This window comes from Macrotis lagotis, chromosome X, assembly GCF_037893015.1.
Source record: "Macrotis lagotis isolate mMagLag1 chromosome X, bilby.v1.9.chrom.fasta, whole genome shotgun sequence".
Taxonomy (NCBI): Eukaryota; Metazoa; Chordata; class Mammalia; order Peramelemorphia; family Peramelidae; genus Macrotis; species Macrotis lagotis.
Window position 1 is genome coordinate 649,451,982 of NC_133666.1, and position 16,886 is coordinate 649,468,867.

The 16,886-nt window shown below is 39.0% G+C and overlaps 1 protein-coding gene and 1 pseudogene across 1 annotated transcript in view; both read left to right on the forward strand.

Annotated features, from left to right (window-relative positions):
* Positions 1-16,886, forward strand: part of COMP (cartilage oligomeric matrix protein) — a 126,732-nt gene that overhangs the window by 85,498 nt on the left and 24,348 nt on the right. The gene's annotated exons all lie outside the window — the stretch shown is intronic.
* Positions 6,290-6,921, forward strand: LOC141497595 (GTP-binding nuclear protein Ran-like; annotated as a pseudogene).

The window sequence follows — 16,886 nt, forward strand, 5'->3', positions numbered from 1 at the left end:
CAAGTATTTAGTGGGAAGAATTTCCTTTAAGTGGATGGTTTCCACTAAGGAAGATCTACACCTGCTCAGACACTTAGAGATTTAGAGAATCTCCTTGGGGCCCTGAGAGCCAAGCAGGACATGAATTCAGGTCTTGACTCTGAGGTCAATTCTCTATTCATTCCCCAATATTCAAGACTCCAGATGTTGAATCTGTAACCTCATGTTACTTTTCCAAGCAAAGATTATTTTTTTTAAGTATGTGGTACTCCTTAGGCTACATGCCCTATATGGGTACATGCTCCATGGGTATGTTTGTAAAGAACCAGTGGCACAACATACACCCAGTGAATGTTTAGAAGTAGGAGAATACAGAGAGAGCCCTTAGAAAAGGAAATATTAGAGATGGAGCATAGAATGCCAGAACCCTAAATGTCAGAGCTGGGAGAGCCCTTAGAACACAGGATGTCAGAGCTGGGAGAGCCCTTAGAACACAGGATGTCAGAACTGAGTGAACCCTTAGAATTCTGAATGTCAGAGCTGGGAGGGTCCTTAGAATAGAAAATGTCAGGACTGGAAGGGCTAAGAACACAGAATTTCAGAACTGGGAGGGTCCTTAGAACATAGAATTTCAGGATTGGAAAGACTCTTAGAACAATGAATGTCAGAGCTGGGAGGACCCGTGGAACAGAGAATGTCAGAGTCGAGAGAGCCCTTAGAGCACAAGTTATCAATAGAGCTAATAGGATCAACTTAGAAAAGGACATGTTAGAGATAGAGGGTCTTAGAACCTAGAATGTCAGAACTGCAAGGAAGACAAGATTTCAGAAATGGAGAGCCTTTGAGCCCAAGATGTCAGAGGCAGGAAGGACTTTAGAACATAGAATGTTAGACAATATAACAATATACATAATGACCACAACTATGTAAATGAAAATAACACTAAAGTATTTATGAGGACCAATTCTGATAAATGCTTACAATCTCATGGTGGAAAGGCTGTGGACTTAGGGATGGAATGCACTATATACAGCCAGTTGAAGTGGCTATGATGCTTTTTTTCCATCTAAACTGTTTTTCTTTGTTATGAGGGAGGCATTTATGTGGGGGGCAGGGAGGTGAGAGAGTATTACTAGGACGGGAAGTGGTTTAAGAACACTGGAAAAAAACAGAATTTTAGAGATGAAAATGACCTTAGAACATAGCTACAAGGGCCCTTCGGATACAGAATGTCAGAGCCCTTAGAATATAGAATATCAAGGGCAACTGGGGTACAGTGGTCAGAGCACAGGCCCTCAAGTTTGGAGAACCTGAGTTCAAATGCATCCTCAGACATTTAGTAGCTGTGTGACTTGGGGCAAGTCACTTAACTCCAATTGCAAGAGAGAGAGAGAGAGAGAGAGAGAGAGAGAGAGAATAGAGAGAGAATCTGAGAGGGTCCTTAGAAAATAGAAAAGCAGAACTATAAATAATCTTAAAACATGGACCAAAGAATGTCACAGAATCATAGCCAGTCAGAACTGGAGGGACCTCCAAGGTCATCCAATGCAACCTACATTCACCTCTACATGAGTACATGACAGGTAGTTGTTAATCTTTTGCTTGGAGACCTTCAATGAAGGAACCAGTGAAGATTTTCTCCCAGTAGAGTTCATTCCACCTTTCTTTCATATTTCTATATCTGAAAAAGTCTTCTGAGCAGAAATCTGTCCCTCTGTCTCTCCTCCAACCCCTTCTGCTTCTATTCTTTGGGTCAAGCAAAACAAAACTAATCACTTTCTATTTGATAACTTTTCCAAAGCATTGAAGTCCCAATCCTATGGATCCCTACTCCTTCCCAGAACCTTCCCTGCCTTCTCTTCTCTGGAGTAATCATCTGGAGCCTCTTCAACTGATTCATGTAGTAAAAAATTCTTCACTGTCCTGGTTGCTTTCTTCCTGTAATCTCCATCTTATCAAGGTTCCTTCCTAAAACTTGTTACCCCAAAATTGAACTCAGCTCTCTAGATATGACTAGACCTTAAAAGAGGACAGTGGGAACCCAGGCTCTTTAGGCCTCCTTACCACTGAAGATATAGTCATTATCTGGGCCACCATATCATACTGTAGATTCATACTGAACTTGCAATCCACTAAACCCTCAGATTCTTTTCACTGAACTGTTATCTGGACACCATCCCTCTGTCATGTACTTGGAAACCTAGGTTCACTCCATGCCTGAATTACTGCAATAGCCTGCTTGTGGGTCTGTCTGTCATAAGTCCCATGGCTCACTCCAGTTCATTGTCCACTGGGCTTCCTAAAGTATAGCTCTGACCATGCTACTTCCCCAATACACTAAACTCCAGTGGTTCCCTATTATCTCCAGGATCAAATGAAAAAATCCTCTGTTTGATTTTTATTTTTAAAAATACTTAAAATTTTTATTATTTATTTTAGCATTTTTAAAATTTGAGTTCCAAATTCTTTCCTTCTTTCCCACTTCCCACCATCAATACGATATCAATTATGCATGTGAAATCATGCAAAATATATTTCCATATTATCCCATATTTTTTAAGAAGAAAGAAAAATAAAGTGAGAAAATTATACTTCAATTTGCATTCAGAATTCATCAGTTCTTTCTTTTGAGATAGATAGCATCTTTTGTCATGAGTTCTTTGGGATTTCCTTGGATCATTGTATTGAATGGAATTACCAAGTCGTTCATAGTTGATCATCATTTCAACATTGCTATTACAATGTACAATAATCCCCAGGTTCTTCCTACTTCACTTTGCATCATTTCAAATAGGTCTCATTAAATTTTTCTGAAATCATCCCCTCATAACTTCTTATGAAGTAGTACTCCATTACAATCACATGCCACAACATGGTCAGTCATTCTCCAAATAAAGAGCAATCTTCAGTTTCTAATTCTTTTCCATCTCAAAAGAGCTGTTAAAATATTTTTGTACAAATGTATCCTTCTACTTCTTTGACCTCTTTAGGATACAGAACTAGAAGTGATGTTGTTGGGTCAAAGAGTATAAGCATGGCTTTATAGTCCTTTGGACCTAATTTCAAATTGTTCTCCAGAGTGGTTGGACTAATCCATAACTACACCAACAACTCGATAATGTATCTATTTTCCCTCGTCCCCTCCAGCATTTGTCACTTTTGAAAGGAGTGAAATGGTACTCAGAGTTGCTTTAATTTATTTTTCTCTAATACAATATTCTAATGATTTAAGGTATTTTTTCATATGATTAAAGATAGCTTTGATTTCTTCTTTCAAAAAAAAAATTGCCTTTGATCACTTATCTTTTGGGAAATAGCTCTTATTTTTTATAAATTTGACTCAATTCTATACTCAGTATATATTTGAAAAATGAAACTTTTATCAGAGAACCTTGCTATAAAGTTTTGTTTTTTAGGTTTTTACAAGGCAAATGGGGTTAAGTGGCTTGCCCAAGGCCACACAGCTAGGTAATTATTAAGTGTCTGAGACCAGATTTGAACCCAGGTACTTCTGACTCCAGGGCCCATGCTTTATCCACTGTACCACCTAGCTGCCCCTATCAAGTTTTTTTTTTATTTTAGTTCATTGTCTATAATATCTTTTAGCATAATGTTGCTTTCTGAACTTTATCCTTTTTTTTTACTGTATTTCCCCATGTATAAGATGCACCTTAATTTGGGGGCCTGAAATTTGAAAAAAATTTATTACATAAAATTATTGAACTCAAGTTTTATTCATCATAAAATTCATACAACTTCTCATCACTTTCAGAACTCCCATTAATTAGTTTGTCCTCATCTGTGTGGATGACAAAGCACTGTCTTAGAAGAGGTTCTGACTGCTCTCCTCTCTGTACCCTGATCTATGGTTTATCACAAGCACTCTCTGGGCATGCCTGGTGCATGGCCGCATGCTCAGTCCATTCTGTTTTGTGTACCTGAAGCACCAATAGTGTCCTCCTTTGAAATCAGTCACTTCTTTTTCAGCAGCAATTCTTCTGGCCTCCTGCTGAACCATCTTTGTGGACACAGGAATTCCAATGGCCCTTTGCTCTTCAATCCAATCTCTTCAATTCCCTCGCTAAATCAGGTCATTTTGTTGAGTTGCCTCTCATGGTCTTCTTCTGCCCTGGCATTTTCAGCAGGGTTTTTCTTCTTCCCATAGCCAGTCAGATTGTTTTCTCAGTTGGAGGAGGACCAAACTTATGTACGTTCAGCAGCATAATTTCCATCCACTTTTGCAATCTGGATCACTTTGAACTTGAATTCAGCCTTGTACAAAAATCTTTTTTGAGCCATTTCTGGGCAGAACATGGCAAAATGTAACTTAGTATACCGGTAACAAATGTGAAACAATGAGTACAAAAACAACCAGTGTGAAAAATCAGGAAATGCAAGTAAAAAATTCTACAATGACTATAAGATGCTCCCAGTTTTTAAACTTCAAATTTTTCAAAAAAGAGTGCATCTTATACATGGGGAACTATGGAAGGTCAATTTTTGCTTTTGCTTTGTCTTAGATCATGATTGTTATCCTTGTCTTTTATTTTTAGTTTAGTTAAAGCATATTAGATTCTGCTCCAGTCTTTTATTTTAATTCTGTGTTTCTGTTTTAAGCGTGTCTCTTGTTAACAACATATTGTTGGATTCTTGTTTCTGCTATGCACTTTCATTTTATGGGTGAGCTCATCCCATTCATATTCACAGTTATGATTACTGTGTATTTTTCTCCATCTCATTTTCTTCTGGTTCTTCTCTCTCTCTCTCTCTCTCTCTCTCCTGTCCTTCCTCAGAAGTCTATTTTCGGAGTGGCTAGGTGGTGCAGTGAATAGAGCACCAGCCCTGGAGTCAGGAGTACTTGAGTTCAAGTCCAGCCTCAGACACTTAATAATTACCTAGCTGTGTGACCTTGGGCAAGTCACTTGACCCCACTGCCTTGCAAAAAAAAAAGTCTATTTTGCATCCAGCCACTGCTTCCTCTTTTATCACCCACCATCACCACCTCTTATCCCCCTCCCTCTTCTATTTCCCTATTAGATAAGTTACATTTCTATACACAACTAAGTGTATGTAGATATAGTCTTCCTTCTTTGAACTAATTCCAATGAGAATGAGGTTCAAACATTGTTCAAATCCCCCTACTTTCCTTTCCACTATAAACTCTCTTTCTTGTGTGACTTTTTCAAGTGAAAAAAAATTTCCCTTTCTACCTCTCTCTTTCCCCTACTCCCAGTGCATCCATCTTTTTCATTCCTTCACTTTTTTGGAGACTATTCTAATATAATCAAATCACATTCATGCTTCCTATTTATGTAAACTCCTTTTAACTTCCCTATTAATGAAAAAGTTCTTGGGAATTACATGTGTTACCCTGTTTAAAATCCTTCATAATCTGACCCCTTTCTATCTTTCCAGACTTCCAATATCTTAGTTACCTCCACATACTCTATGATCCAGTGACATTGGCTTCCATTGTTCATCTCTTAGGACACTCCATCTCCCTATTTTCTACATTGTCATTGGTTGTCCCCCAAGCTTGGATCTATTTCTTTCCTTATCTCTATCTTTTTACTTCTTTAGTTTCCTTATGCCCCAGCTAAAATCTCACAAGAAACTTTCACCTTTTTCTTCTGAAATTATATCCATTTGGCCTCTGGATGCTTCAGTTCTCATATCCATAAAATAGTGATAACTATAATTTCATGTAAGCATATAGTTAAAGCTGGAAGGAACTTTAAGGGCTCATCTAACCCAATCACTTCATTGGGTGACTAACCCAAGTTGTAGAGAGTTGTCAGAATTTGAATCCAGCTTTGCTGACCTGAAAATTCTGAATTTTTATCCCTGGACCATAATGCCTGCTCCATAGGGAAATTTCAAGGACAGATTACATGGAAACTACTTATCAAATAAAAATTCTCTATCTCTCCTTTGTCTCTATGTCTCTGTCTCTCTTATTCTTACTCTTTTTCTCTTCCTCTTTCTCTTTTTCTCTCTCTTGCTCTCTCATTATGACAATTGTTTTTTAGGATTTTTGCAAGGCAAATAGGGTTAAGTGTCTTGTCCAGGGCCACACAGCTAGGTAATTAAGTGTCTGAGGCTGGATTTGAACCCAGGTACTCCTGACTCCAGGGCTGGTGCTCTATGACAAATTTTTTTTTAAAGAAAAAATTATCTCAGTGGTTCCTTATTATTTCCATGATCAATGGAAGTCCTCTGTTAGGCATTTTAAAAGCCCTTCATGCCTCACCAGCTGGGAGCTGAGGTGGGAGTGATGCCAAGAGCTAGAGTGTGGTAAAGAATCATCACAATGACCGCCCAAGGAGAACCCCAAGTTCAAACAAGTTCAAACTTGAATTAGTTGGTGATGGAGGTACTGGAAAACTACATTTGTAAAACGTCACTTGACTGGTGAATTTGGGTAGATGTAGCCACCTTAGGAGTTAAGGTACATCTTCTCGTGCTCCATACTAACAGAGGTCCCATTAAATTCAACATATGGGATACAGCTGCCTAGAGAAATTTGGTGGTCTGAGAGATGGTTATTACATCCAAGCTCAGTGAGCTAACATCAAGAGTTACTTAAAGAATGTACCTCACTGGCATGGAGATCTGGTACGAGTATGTGGAAATATCCCTATAGTGTCATGTGGCAACAATGTGGATATCGAGGACAGAAAAGTCAAGGCAAACTCAATTGTCTTCAACAGGAAGGAGAATCTCCAGTACTATGACATTTCAGCCAAAAGTAACTACAACTTTGAGAAGCCCTTCCTTTGGCTTGCTAGAAAACTTATTGGAGACCCTAGTTTGGAGTTTGTTGCCATGCCTGCTTTTGCACTTCCAGAGGTTGTCATGGACCCACCACTGGCAGCACAGTCTGAGCAGGACTTACAGATTGCTCAGACAACTGCGCTCCCTGTTGAAGATGATGCCCTGTAAGGGAATGAAGCTAGAGCCCAGTGTCACAGGCCTAGTTTTGTAGGCAACTGTCCTATGATGTCAATGGTGTAGACACTATTTTATAGCTGAGCAGAACATGTGTTTAATCTTTGGGATGCTGAAGGAGATGAATGGGCTTTGGAGTGAATGTGGCAGTTTAAAAAAATATAATTCATATTTTGAACCTGAGTATTTAGTTGTTTTGGACCACAGTTACATCCCCTTGAGTTTCAAATATAAGACTGCTGCAGTCCCATCACAATATTCAGTGGTGAATTTTGTTTGTTATTGTCATTCCCATTACTTTCTCATTTAGATCATAATAAAGTTGTATTTCAAATATCTAAAAAATATGTGTGTGTGTATATATATATATATATATATATATTTTAAAAATCCTTCATAACTTAACCCTCTCCTACCTATCTTTTCAGTCCTATTATACTTTTCTCCTATTCATGTTTATGGGCTCCTGCCAAACTACTTGTCATTCATGGTGCTCAGCTCCCCTCTCTGTGCTCTGGCAAGTCTCCCTGGGCTTCTCCAAAGTCCCAGCTACAACACCCCAGTTCTGCTAAAAGCTTCTCCTGATCCCCTTAAATGCTAATGCCTTCCCCTTGAGAACCTCCAATTTATCTTGTTTATAACTGGCCTGTACCTAGTTTTCTGCCTGCTGTCTCTACCATTAGACTGTGAGCCATTGAGGGCAGGCATTGTCATTTGTCTTTCTTTTTATTCCCAGGACTAGAGCTTAGTTCAAGTGATTAATGGTGCTGAGCCAACTTGTTACAAAAAAGGAAATACTGATTTTCAGAATAGAATGGAGTTTTAAGTGAAGGGGAATAATATTCAGGAAAATCATCCAGGATTATTATTCTTATTCTATATAGTAATGCTATATTTTATGGAGGCTCATAAAATGTCTTTGAATTCAGAGACTGAGGGCTACTAGAGATTCTAAGTAGAAGACAAATCTGGTAAAGTTTGTGTTCTAAGTATTCCAACTTTTTAAGTGGATGGTATGAATTGGAGAGGGAAAGAAATGAAGGAGAGAGACTGATGAGACCATATGAATAGTTCAGGCAAAAAGAGAGGAGGATTTAAAACAGAGTAAAGAGAAAGGGATACATGAGGAATAGAATAAAATTTTGCCTCTTATAGGATAATGAGGGGTTGGAAAGAGAAGAGTCAGGGAGGGAGGGAGGGATAGGATTTGGAATTCAAAACTTTAAATAAAAATGTTTAAAAACTGGGGGGGAAAAGAAAGACAAGAGTCAAGAATGATTCCAAGGTTGTGTGTCTGGGCTATGGTGTCCTTATCAAAAATGATGGTGAAGTTTATAGAAGGAATGAGTTTGGTGAGAGGGGAATAAAATGAGTTGAAAGGAGCAGACCCAGGAGAACCCTCTCCATGATGACCACAAAAATGGAAAAGAAAACAACTTTGAGAATATCCAGAACTCCGATCGATGTAATACCCAATCATGACTTTGGATGGCTTATGGGTTAGCATTCTTCTGACCTCTTGGCAGAGAGGGATGGAGCAGAGGTGCAGGATGACGCATACATTCTCAGACATGGCCAATGTGTTGCATTGTTTTGTTGGACTATACTAATTTGTTACAAGAAGGGCGGAGCGATTTAGTGGGAAGTGACCAAATTGGAAGGAAAAAATCCTCAAGCAATGTAGCAGAAATGGTCACAGGGGCCTCTGATTTACTGTACTGGGGCACCTTCAATGGAGCTGGACATATACTCTGACTTCTTGCCAAGTGTCAGCTTTGGAGGAATGAACCAGCAAGCCCTGATTGGTCTTCATTGACTAAGGGCTGAGCCATGATTGGGGACTAAGAAGAGGATGGACTCTCATCAGGAGAAGTCATGCTCTCTGTGATCTTTAAGAGGGGAGAAGAGAAAGGTCTCTGTGCTTTTCTGGGACTCTGGTGTTTTCTCTGCCTTGGGATGCCAGCAAGGGGAGGGAAAGGAAGAGGAAAGAAGAATTCACTTCTCTTCTCCCACGGGCCAATGGCAACTTGCAATAGAGGCCACATGGGATTGTCTAGCATTAGGGTTGAGGCTGGACTTCAGTTTCTTTCCATCCTTCGGTTTCTTTCCCTGAATGCAGGCAAGTAATTCTAGGAAATGCATTCACACTTTGGCAGTGACCTCAAAAGTTGAGAGTTGGGGTGGCTAGATGGCACAGTGAATAGATGGCACCGACCCTGGAGTCAGGAGTACCTGAGTTCAAATCGAGCCTCAGATACTTAATAATTACCTAGCTGTGTGGCCTTGGGCAAGCCACTTAAGCCCATTTGCCTTGCAAAAACCTAAAAAAAGAAAAAAAAAGTTGAGAGTTTTGGGGTTTGAGGTTCTTTTATCAGCCACCCAAGGGAAGAGAATTTCCTTAGTAACAATGGCCTACTCAGAAGAAAAGATGATCATTGCCTGGTTCATTCTGTGATTAAAAGATTAAAGCAATTGTTCTCAAGATGTGGTCTGATTTCTGGAGGTCCCTAAAATCCTTTCAAGGCATCCTGGAAGTAAAAACCATTTTTCATATTAATATCAAGATGTTATCATTTCTACTATGGTAAATACCGATAGGTATAATAGAGATAAAAACTGAAGCAATTCGATGTGAGTTCACTTCTCATTTCTTCAGCTTTTATTACTCCCATGCCTTCAATTCAATCTTTGTCTTCACTCCTGTCTCATAAGGTGGCCTTACTCTTTACCAAGACTAACCTCTTCTACCTGCTCAAGTGATCTCATACATTCCTGTCTCCTCCAATAGCTTGTCTTCTCTGGCATCCTCATTCTATCTTTTATTTTCACTCTCTTCTGGTCTCCTGGTTAATTTTCTCCTGCCCACAAATATGACCTTTCCCCTGTCATTTTTTTCAAAAATTTTTTAGTTTTTAAAATTATTTTTATTTATTTTATTAAATAATTCCTAATGAAATGTAAAAAATGTTAGCTATAATTTTTTTGAAATTTTGAGCTCCAAATTCTCTCCCTCCTTTTTGTCCTTTCCTGCTCCTTAAGAGGCAATTTGCAAGTATACATGTGAAGTCATGCAAAACATTTCCATATCAGCTATACTGCAAAAGAAAACATAAACAAAATTTAAAAAAGAATGAGAGTTTGAAAAACATGCTTCAGTCTGCATTCGGGGTTCATTTGTTTTTTTCTCTTTAGAGGTAGATGGCATTTTTCCTCATGGGGCCTTGGAAATTATCTTAGATCATTGTATTGATCAAAATAGTTAAGTCTTTGGGGTGGCTAGGTGGCGCAGTAGATAGAGCATTGGCACTGGAGTCAGGAGGACCTGAGTTCAAATCCGACCTCAGACACTTAATAATTACCTAGCTGTGTGGCCTTGGGCATACAAGTCACTTAACCCCATTTGCCTTGCAAAACAAAAAAAAATAGTTTTCTTCACAGTTGAGCATCCTTAAAATATTGCTGGTACTATGTACAATGTTCTCCTGGTTCTGCTCACTTTACTTCGCATCGTTCATTTAAGTGTTTCCAGGTTTTTCCGAAATCATATTGTTCATCATTTCTTATAGTGCAATAGTATCCCCACAATCACATAGCACAACTTGTTCACCCATTCCCCAGCTGATAAGCATCCCTTCAATTTCTAATTCTTTGACTCCACAAAAAAGAGCTGCTATAAAGTATATTTTGTACAAATAACTTCTTTTTCTTTTTCTTTGATTCTTTGGGATAGAGATCTAGTAGTGGTATTTCTGGGTCAAAGGGTATACATGGCTTTATAGTTCTTTAGGCATAGTTCTTTTTTTAATTTATTTAAGGAAATGGGGTTAAGTGACTTGCCTAAGATCACACAGCTAGACAATTATTAAGTGTCTGAGGTCGGATTTGAACTCAGGTCCTCCTGACTCCAGGGCCTGTGCGCTACCTAGCTGCCCCCTTAGGCATAGTTCTAAATTGTTTTCCAGAATGGTTGCTGTTTTGGAAAAAAAGCCTCACCTGATCTTTCTTTCTCTGCTAATTATTGTTCTATATGGAACAAAACACCTTGAAGAGGTTGTCTATAATAAATGCCTCCATTTTCTCTCTTCCTACTTTTTTCTTAATCACAATTTGGCTTCCAACCTTCTCCTTCCACCAAATGTTATCAGTAATCCCTTAGTTGCCAAATCCAACGATCTTTTCTCTATCTACATTCTCCTTGACGTCTTTTAGCAATTTTTCACTCTGTTAATCATCCTCTTCTCCTTCATAGTCTCTTCTCTCTAGTTTTTTGGGACCCCACTCTCCCATGATTCTCTTCCTACATCTCTAACTGCTCCTCCTCTGTCTCCTCTGCTGGATCTTCTTACAGATTGTTCATTTAACCAAAGGCATTCTTCAGAATTCTGTCCTGGAGCTTCTTCTCTTCCCCCTTTATACTTTATCAGTCAGTGATCTCCCAGGAATTTAATTACCATTTCAATGTTGATAATTGTCAAATCTACCTTCCTTTCCCAACCTCTCTACAGACCTCCAATCTTGCATCTCCAATTACCTTTCTGATATCTCAAATTGGATATTCATTAAACATCTTAAACATGATCAAAACAAAACTAATAAGTTTTCCCTCTAAATGCCCTCTCTCCCACCTTCCCTATTACTATGGAGAATAACACCATCCTCCCAGTCCCTTAGGATGATTTAAGAATCATCTTGGACTATTCACTATCTCTCAACCTCTACTCCCAATATCCAATCTGTTGCCAAGTCTTGTTGATTTTTTGCAACACCTCCCGACATTGTTAAACCTTCTAGTTCAGGCCCTCATCTTAATTTACTGCAATAGCTGCTGGTTGGTCTGCCAGTCTCATCTATTCCCACTCCAATCCATCCTTCAGCCTCTAAAATGATTTTACTAAAGCACAGATCTGTCTTACTCAATAAACTCCAGTGGTTCCCAATCACCTCCAGGATCAATTATAAAATATTACTTTTGATTTTCAAAGTCCCTTTATAACCTTGTACCCTGCTACCTCTGCAGACTTTTTAAAACTTATTCCCCAATGTGTACTCTTTGATCCAGTGTCACTGGACTCCTGACTTGTCCATGAACAAGACACCCATCTTTCATCTCTGGAAATTTTCTGTCTGTCCCTCATTCCTGGAAAGCTCTCCCCACTCATCTTCACCTACTGGCTTCTCTGGCTCCATTTAAGTTCCAACTAAAATCCCACCTCAGCCTTTCTTAATTCTAGTTCCTTCCCTCTGTTAATTATTTCCTATCTATCTATAGTTTGTACATATTAGTTTGCATGCTCTCTCCTCCTTAGACTGTAAGCTCCTTGAGGGCAGGTTCATTTTGTTTTTTGTTTTTGTTTTTGTTTTTGTTTTTTAGTTTCTGCAAGGCAATGGGGTTAAGTGACTTGCCCAAGGCCACACAACTAGGTAATTATTAAGTGTCTGAGGTCAAGCCACCTAGCTGCCCCAGGTTCATTTTTTAACCTCTTTTTATATTCCTACTGTTTATTTACAGTGGATGGAATTCAATAATTGTCATAATCATAAATCATTAATAAACAATGATTGATGGAAACAATTGTGTAAATAAAAGTTCTTTGAGAGATTCTCAATCATTTTTTTTTAGTTTTTTGCAAGGCAAATGGGGTTAAGTGGCTTGCCCAAGGCCACACAGCTAGATAATTATTAAGTGTCTGAGACCAGATTTGAATTCAGGTACTCCTGACTCCAGGGCCGGTGCTTTATCCACTATACCACCTAGCCGCCCCTCCATCATTTTTTAAGAGTATAAGTGGGGGGCACCTAGATGGTGCAGTGGATAGAGCACTGGCCCTGGAGTCAGGAAAACCTGAGTTCAAATCTGACCTCAGACACTTAATAATTACCTAGCTGTGTGGCCTTGGGCAAGCCACTTAACCCCATTGCCTTAAATAAAATTTAATAAATAAATGCTTATTTAAAAAAAAAGGGGTATAAGTGGATCCCGAGACCAAAAATTCTGAAGACTGCTGCACTAAAGAAAGTCATTCTTTGGCTAGTCAGATTGGGATCAAGTGAGCTGCTCAGACACTGTAGGTCCAAAGTGAACATGAAATAACTGTTGAACTGTCCTACAAAGGTTGTTTACCTCAGAGGCACCATTTCCAAACCATGTGACTACCTTTGTAATCCCTTTGGCTACTATTCCCCTCTGGGTATGGTTTCCATCCATCAGAATCTAAGATCCTGGAGAGTCTAGATACCTTTAGTCACTCTGAATGAATGATGAATGATACAGCTTTTATTAAGTATTTACTATGAGTCAAGAACTGGAGATATGAATACAAAAGCAGGGATAACCTCTGACCCTGTAGAAGCTTCTATGAGGAGAGACAACCAATATAAGGGAATGATGTCAAGGAGGAACTTTTTGGTTTGGGAATTTATAGGGAATGTGAGACTCACCAAACCTTTATTAAATTCTGATTATGGGCCACGCATTATGCTAAGCCCTGGGGATACAAAGGAAGGAAAAAACAAGAGATCTCTGCCAGTCTTCAACCAACTTCATCTCCGTGACCAACTCCTTCAATCTACCCCAACTACACATAGAGCTGAACATACCCTTGTCTGGAGGCAACTCTAGAACCAGCATTCTATTAGTTGAAGTAGGATGAAATGAAGCATTCTAAAGTCATTGAAAAGTTAACAAAAGGAAGTTGACTTTACCCTTACACAGCATAGATATGCAATAAGGATATGGTAACATTTTCCACATAGAATGTTTCTGGTTTGCAAAGGACATGGTGACTAACTGCCTCCCATGTTGTGGATGGAGGGAAGGGAGCTGTTTCAGGAAAACACTAGGAAAACTTAATTGTATTACAGTCTTCATCTTGATCTTACTCACAAGTGTTTTGGTTTCATGTTCACAAACTCCAAAATTCCTTTAATCGACCATACTCAATTTTCATTCCAGCCATGACTCCTAATCTTGTTCTTCATCTTCACTGTGACCTCTGTTCTCTCCACCCCTCCTTTCTTTTTTTTTTGTTTAATCATGTCCAACTCTGGGATCCCATTTGGAGTTTTCTTGGAATGGTTTGCTTTTTCATTCTTTAACTTCTTTTACTAATGGGGAAATGGAGGCAAACAGGGTTCAGTGATTTGTCCAGAGTTACATAGCTACTATGTGTCTGAGGCTGGATTTGAATTTGTGAAGATGAGTTTTCCTGATTTCAAGCCCAGAACTTTATCCACTCTGCCATGTAGTTGTCCCTCCCAATTTTTTCCAAGGTCCATTGATGGTAGATGTAAAAAAGATTGCCTTACTGCAGTGAGTACCCAGTTGGGATTATATAAAATAAATTTACAGTGAATGTGATCAGAACAATTTCATGATTTTTCCTACCTCTGTTTAGCAGTGCATGAAAGGAAGCAACAATGGTAGATGATGGGAGTTATCCAAGGTTGGAGTCTGGCAAAACACAATTAATGATAGAACAAAGAAACAAGGGCCTGGGATTGTGGAGAGCTGACTGATTCTTGCAGGTATTCGGAAAGAGAAGATAGGAGAGTGTAGACAATGTAGGAATAATGACCTTGGGAAAAAACCAAAGGGGATAGCTAGGAACAAAGGTCTTCTGATTCCAAATCCATCTTTCTGCCTCTTCTCTTTGGTACTTTAAGTACACAGGTAGAGGTCTAACAAGCCAGCCTTGAAGTGACTGTATGTGAACTCAACATAATAGCTCTGGAGCCTCCAGTAAAAGATTCCATCTTGTCTGGTGATCTTACCAGCTCTCATAGTTTCAATTTTCATCTTTAAGCAAGTAATTTCCAGGTCTATACATTCAGCCCTCACTTCTCTCCTGAGCTCCAGTATTGCATCACCCTTTGAATATTTGAAATTGAATTTCCCTCAGTCAATTAAAAGCATTTATTAATCTCTTATTCTAGACTATACTAAGTACTCCAGGAAACTAAAGAAAGACAAAAACATGATTTCAAGGAGCTCATATTCTAATGATGAGACAACATACACATAACTGTACATACAAAATAAATTCATGCATAAATATAAGATCTATGCAGAGTAATCAATAAACATTTATTAAGCATCTGATATGTGTTAGGCTGAATACAGACAAATACAAGAAAAGAAGGATAGTTCCTACCCTAATGGGGAAAACAACACACAAAAAGGAACTGAAAAATGAGGATGGGGCTAGGAAAGGTACTCAAAGAAAGAACATAGTGGAAAAATCAGAGAAGTCCCAGGGCAGTGCAACCAGGTGAGAAATGAGAAAATGTTCTGAGCTGAGCTCTCTCCCTTAATGGAAATTTTTGAATTCATGACTCCAATTTCTAATCAAAGGGATGGAGGATGGATTACCAAAGCTGATGGAATCTTGAAGGAAGATTGAGGTTTTTCCGATAGTAAGAATAGATGGAAGGTGATCTCAGAATGAAGGTACCAGTAATGGGATCAACCAGGAAAACTTTGCAGATGGTGGGATTTGAACGGTGTTAATGGAAGACAATCCAGACACAGGGAAGTCATTGAAAAGACAGAGTCATGAGATGGAGAATTATAGTCAAGGGACATCAAGGAGGCCAATGTAGATGACCACTTGTTGAAGAAATAAACCTGAGGCAGATTCAAAAGGAGAAACCTAAGCAGAGAACTTGCTATTCTTTTCCTAGCTGGTGGTGTTTGAAAAGAGAGACATGCTGTGAGCATGTCTGATTGGGGAGCCTTTTTGTTAATTTATATTTGTTCTTTTCTGTTCTGGTTGAAGGCAGTTGGATATCCCCTCTCACACTCAAAAACTCAAAGTTTGGGGAGTTTCAAATGATGTTTCTCTTTTATTCTCAAAGAATAAGGGAGGTGATGCCTTGACATGCAAGTGAATTGGATTTGAGTCAGGGGGAGGCTGTGCTAAGTCATCAGCCTCATTTTCTCCTCTGGAGCCATCTGGGTCCAGTGGCCAGATATGAATCTGGATGACTGGAGATGGCCCTGGATGGGAGGCAATCAAGGTTAAGTGACTTGCCTAAGGTCACACAGCTAATAAGTGTCTGAGGACAGATTTGAACTCAAGTCCACCAGGTCCAGTGTTCTAGCTGCCCCATTAGTTTCAAAGGACTAAGAAAACAAGGCATCAGAAGCCCCAAGACAGGAGTTCATGCCCTGAATTTGCTGAAGTTAGACAGTGAGGATTGAAATTCCAAGTGATTAACTTCACCCAATATAGAAATATAGATATGCAGATTCATCCATCAATCAGCATGCTGACTTTAGAAATGCACTTGATTGAGATAAATCCAATGGAGAAACTTCATTAAGTCTGAGTCCATTCTCCACAGTCATACTAAGTGACTCATCATTCTGCCTAGCATTAAAATTTGTGGGGTCCCTTCTGAGAAAGAAAGGACATCAAGGTTCTGTAGACCTAGAGTTTTGTGTCTCACCACCATTGTACTTTAAATATATGCTTGATTTCTTACACATACCCCATCATCCCCCCCCCCCAAGAACTCTATGTGTATTTATGGAAACTGTACTTGGAAAATATTTTGCATTTTATAACTGTTCCTGCTCTGTCATTTGAATAAATACCTTTGCTGAAGAATTGAGTCAACCAGTAGGCTGATAGCCAAAGGGAAGCATACCAATGGGGGCTTATGAAATAGTGTTAGGGAAGTCACTCCCAGAGTAATTCTTTGAACACTGGAAGTAGTAGTAATAGTAGTAGCCATCCCTCTAGAATCCAACAGGTCAGTCAGTGCCAGTACAAGTCAGGGGAGTGAACTCAGAAAGAATATTATAAACAGATGAGAGAAGTTAACTAACTTGTCCATGACTGAACAGGAAATAAGAAAGTTGGGATTCAAACAGAGGTCCTCTGATTCCAAATCCATCATTCTGCTTCTTCTCTTTAGTATTTTAAATAGACAACAAGGTATAACAAGCCAGTTAACCT